We start from the raw sequence: 5,000 nt of genomic DNA on the forward strand, positions 1-5,000 counted from the left end.
ATAATCAGTTCCAGGTCTGTGTGGGGCTGAGTTTGAGAACTCCTTAGTAAGTAGGCGTTTACAACAATAAGGGGTTTAATATTACAACACAGGCGAACATTCAGACACATTATCATAAGCTCACCTTGTCCAGGGACCCAAGCATGCTGCCTTTCCACTCTCAGAGCCCTTCACCTAACCTACTGTGCAGCTGTTTCACCTTTAATATCACTGTTCCACAGGCAGCGTGACGTCACAATGCTCCTTGTCTGTAGCCCGAACCAGGAGCCTTTGCAAACCTGGTATAATCTACATACTTACGGTGTGTTTAGTCTTGGACCACAAATGCAGTGAAGAATAAAGGATTGCTACTCTTCATACATTTTTGACCATTGGCTCAGATTTGAATGCGTACTGGCCATCTGAGCATCTCTGCCAGGCCACCCTATGTCTAGAGACTGTAGATTTAGAGAGTTTATAAACATTGTCAGTTCATCAATAAAGTGTGCTCGCTTCGGCAGCACATATACTAAAATTGGAATGATACAGAGAAGATTAGCATGGCCCCTGCGCAAGGATGACACGCAAATTCGTGAAGCGTTCCATATTTTTAACAGCTTTTAGGAGAGAAATCTTTTTTGTTTTCAAGACTAATTGAAAAAATAAAGCAGGTCCCAGTGCTGTCCCCGTGATATGTATTTTTCAATTAGTCTCTCCTCAACATTTTTAATGTATTTGCTTTGCAGTAAAGAAGGTGCGCTCTATGTTCAGCTGCATTTAGCAAGGAAGCCTGCAGGACTTCTGGGACTTTTCTTTCTCTTTTTTAGCCTCACTGTCATTATTCTTCACCACCCCCAAATCTATACTGCTGCAGTGTTGTGTTGCTTCGTGGGAAGCAGGACAAAGAGAAGGGCAGGGCCTATGCAAATGAAGGCCTCAGGGATGTCTGGGAGTGCCTTTTTAGCAGTATTGTTAAAGTCCACCTTGCAACTGGATTGGTCGGGTAAGCTGAAAAACACCATGCCAGATTGGGCACCAGGTCTCTAGGCGCTTGGAGGACATATTGGGTCTACATCCCTCAGTTTCTGAGGTCCAAGAAATGTTCACCCTCTACCCTAATAGAGAGATCTTGGCCGATCGTGGCTGAGAGGGGAAGAAGGTAGCAGTGCAAGATGCTTATGGGCCTTCTCTAATAATGGACCAACTTTCTCTCTCTGTCTCTCCTTACCTGTGGTTCTGCCTGGCTACTGGGGCTACCAGTTGTAAGCCTGCAGCCTACAGGGAGTTGGTTTGTTCCTCTCACACATGTAAATGGGTAAGCATTCAAGTGCACACACCTGCCTACGTCCACAGACCCTCGCGCACACACACTTTTGTCAACAAGCTTTTTCGCAATTAAGAGTATCAGGGACCCATGTTGAAATACAAAAGCAGCACACCACGTGACGGCCATCACATAGAGTCCAGCAGCAAATGGGAAACGTTTAACTAGCTGTGGTCCTATTACTTGCGCTCTACCGTGGAACAACTGCTGGATGAGTCCTGCTGGAGAATATTGAACCTACAACAAGTCTGAGGTAAATAAGAATTCCACAGGAATATAATCAAACAGGGACCTACAACCCTTCCGAGCCAGATAGGAGTCGAACCTACAATCTTCTGATCCGTAGACAGACGCGTTATCCATTGCGCCACTGGCCCTATTTAGACTTATGCATCCTTTTGTCCTTAAGTGGGCTAGAAAGTGTGTGTGTGTGTGTGTGTGTGTGAAGGCACAAGGAAACCCATCTGACCTCCTGGAAGTCTGTTCTGTGAGGTTTTCCCAAGTTTTACAAAGGACTTTAGGAGAAGGAAGCACCTAAAAGCTAGGCGAAATGGTCCTAGATCCAAGGAAATCTTTTAGATCAGGCTCAGTTTCTTAAATAGTTTGCATTAACATAATCAGTTCCAGGTCTGTGTGGGGCTGAGCTTGAGAACTCCTTAGTAAGTAGGCGTTTACAACAATAAGGGGTTTAATATTACAACACAGGCGAACATTCAGACACATTATCATAAGCTCACATTGTCCAGGGACCCAAGCATGCTGCCTTTCCACTCTCAGAGCCCTTCACCTAACCTACTGTGCAGCTGTTTCACCTTTAATATCACTGTTCCACAGGCAGCGTGACGTCACAATGCTCCTTGTCTGTAGCCCGAACCAGGAGCCTTTGCAAACCTGGTATAATCTACATACTTACGGTGTGTTTAGTCTTGGACCACAAATGCAGTGAAGAATAATGGATTGCTACTCTTCATACATTTTTGACCATTGGCTCAGATTTGAATGCGTACTGGCCATCTGAGCATCTCTGCCAGGCCACCCTATGTCTAGAGACTGTAGATTTAGAGAGTTTATAAACATTGTCAGTTCATCAATAAAGTGTGCTCGCTTCGGCAGCACATATACTAAAATTGGAACGATACAGAGAAGATTAGCATGGCCCCTGCGCAAGGATGACACGCAAATTCGTGAAGCGTTCCATATTTTTAACAGCTTTTAGGAGAGAAATCTTTTTTGTTTTCAAGACTAATTGAAAAAATAAAGCAGGTCCCAGTGCTGTCCCCGTGATATGTATTTTTCAATTAGTCTCTCCTCAACATTTTTAATGTATTTGCTTTGCAGTAAAGAAGGTGCGCTCTATGTTCAGCTGCATTTAGCAAGGAAGCCTGCAGGACTTCTGGGACTTTTCTTTCTCTTTTTTAGCCTCACTGTCATTATTCTTCACCACCCCCAAATCTATACTGCTGCAGTGTTGTGTTGCTTCGTGGGAAGCAGGACAAAGAGAAGGGCAGGGCCTATGCAAATGAAGGCCTCAGGGATGTCTGGGAGTGCCTTTTTAGCAGTATTGTTAAAGTCCACCTTGCAACCGGATTGGTCGGGTAAGCTGAAAAACACCATGCCAGATTGGGCACCAGGTCTCTAGGCGCTTGGAGGACATATTGGGTCTACATCCCTCAGTTTCTGAGGTCCAAGAAATGTTCACCCTCTACCCTAATAGAGAGGTCTTGGCCGATCGTGGCTGAGAGGGGAAGAAGGTAGCAGTGCAAGATGCTTATGGGCCTTCTCTAATAATGGACCAACTTTCTCTCTCTCTCCTTACCTGTGGTTCTGCCTGGCTACTGGGGCTACCAGTTGTAAGCCTGCAGCCCACAGTGAGTTGGTTTGTTCCTCTCACACATGTAAATGGGTAAGCATTCAAGTGCACACACCTGCCTACGTCCACAGACCCTCGCGCACACACACTTTTGTCAACAAGCTTTTTCACAATTAAGAGTATCAGGGACCCATGTTGAAATACAAAAGCAGCACACCACGTGACGGCCATCACATAGAGTCCAGCAGCAAATGGGAAACGTTTAACTAGCTGTGGTCCTATTACTTGCGCTCTACCGTGGAACAACTGCTGGATGAGTCCTGCTGGAGAATATTGAACCTACAACAAGTCTGAGGTAAATAAGAATTCCACAGGAATATAATCAAACAGGGACCTACAACCCTTCCGAGCCAGATAGGAGTCGAACCTACAATCTTCTGATCCGTAGTCAGACGCGTTATCCATTGCGCCACTGGCCCTATGTAGACTTATGCATCCTTTTGTCCTTAAGTGGGCTAGAAAGTGTGTGTGTGTGTGTGTGTGTGTGAAGGCACAAGGAAACCCATCTGACCTCCTGGAAGTCTGTTCTGTGAGGTTTTCCCAAGTTTTACAAAGGACTTTAGGAGAAGGAAGCACCTAAAAGCTAGGCGAAATGGTCCTAGATCCAAGGAAATCTTTTAGATCAGGCTCAGTTTCTTAAATAGTTTGCATTAACATAATCAGTTCCAGGTCTGTATGGGGCTGAGCTTGAGAACTCCTTAGTAAGTAGGCGTTTACAACAATAAGGGGTTTAATATTACAACACAGGCGAACATTCAGACACATTATCATAAGCTCACCTTGTCCAGGGACCCAAGCATGCTGCCTTTCCACTCTCAGAGCCCTTCACCTAACCTACTGTGCAGCTGTTTCACCTTTAATATCACTGTTCCACAGGCAGCGTGACGTCACAATGCTCCTTGTCTGTAGCCCGAACCAGGAGCCTTTGCAAACCTGGTATAATCTACATACTTACGGTGTATTTAGTCTTGGACCACAAATGCAGTGAAGAATAATGGATTGCTACTCTTCATACATTTTTGACCATTGGCTCAGATTTGAATGCGTACTGGCCATCTGAGCATCTCTGCCAGGCCACCCTATGTCTAGAGACTGTAGATTTAGAGAGTTTATAAACATTGTCAGTTCATCAATAAAGTGTGCTCGCTTCGGCAGCACATATACTAAAATTGGAACGATACAGAGAAGATTAGCATGGCCCCTGCGCAAGGATGACACGCAAATTCGTGAAGCGTTCCATATTTTTAACAGCTTTTAGGAGAGAAATCTTTTTTGTTTTCAAGACTAATTGAAAAAATAAAGCAGGTCCCAGTGCTGTCCCCGTGATATGTATTTTTCAATTAGTCTCTCCTCAACATTTTTAATGTATTTGCTTTGAAGTAAAGAAGGTGCGCTCTATGTTCAGCTGCATTTAGCAAGGAAGCCTGCAGGACTTCTGGGACTTTTCTTTCTCTTTTTTAGCCTCACTGTCATTATTCTTCACCACCCCCAAATCTATACTGCTGCAGTGTTGTGTTGCTTCGTGGGAAGCAGGACAAAGAGAAGGGCAGGGCCTATGCAAATGAAGGCCTCAGGGATGTCTGGGAGTGCCTTTTTAGCAGTATTGTTAAAGTCCACCTTGCAACCGGATTGGTCGGGTAAGCTGAAAAACACCATGCCAGATTGGGCACCAGGTCTCTAGGCGCTTGGAGGACATATTGGGTCTACATCCCTCAGTTTCTGAGGTCCAAGAAATGTTCACCCTCTACCCTAATAGAGAGGTCTTGGCCGATCGTGGTCGAGAGGGGAAGAAGGTAGCAGTGCAAGATGCTTATGGTCCTTCTCTAA

General features: G+C 45.1%; 4 non-coding genes across 4 annotated transcripts; 3 read left to right on the plus strand and 1 right to left on the minus strand.

The window, feature by feature from the left end:
* The first annotated feature begins 484 nt into the window (after positions 1-484).
* LOC147705221 (U6 spliceosomal RNA) lies at positions 485-591 on the plus strand. The gene has a single exon (XR_015298319.1). It is a non-coding gene; the product is annotated as a U6 spliceosomal RNA (small nuclear RNA).
* A 1,809-nt stretch (positions 592-2,400) lies between these two features.
* On the plus strand, positions 2,401-2,507 carry LOC147705222 (U6 spliceosomal RNA). Its single transcript, XR_015297977.1, has one exon. It is a non-coding gene; the product is annotated as a U6 spliceosomal RNA (small nuclear RNA).
* A 1,012-nt stretch (positions 2,508-3,519) lies between these two features.
* Positions 3,520-3,592, minus strand: TRNAR-ACG (transfer RNA arginine (anticodon ACG)). The gene has a single exon. It is a non-coding gene; the product is annotated as a tRNA-Arg (tRNA).
* A 720-nt stretch (positions 3,593-4,312) lies between these two features.
* Positions 4,313-4,419, plus strand: LOC147705224 (U6 spliceosomal RNA). The gene has a single exon (XR_015297979.1). It is a non-coding gene; the product is annotated as a U6 spliceosomal RNA (small nuclear RNA).
* The last annotated feature ends 581 nt before the right edge of the window (positions 4,420-5,000 follow it).

The sequence above is a fragment of the Lissotriton vulgaris genome, chromosome 7 (assembly GCF_964263255.1).
Source record: "Lissotriton vulgaris chromosome 7, aLisVul1.2, whole genome shotgun sequence".
Taxonomy (NCBI): Eukaryota; Metazoa; Chordata; class Amphibia; order Caudata; family Salamandridae; genus Lissotriton; species Lissotriton vulgaris.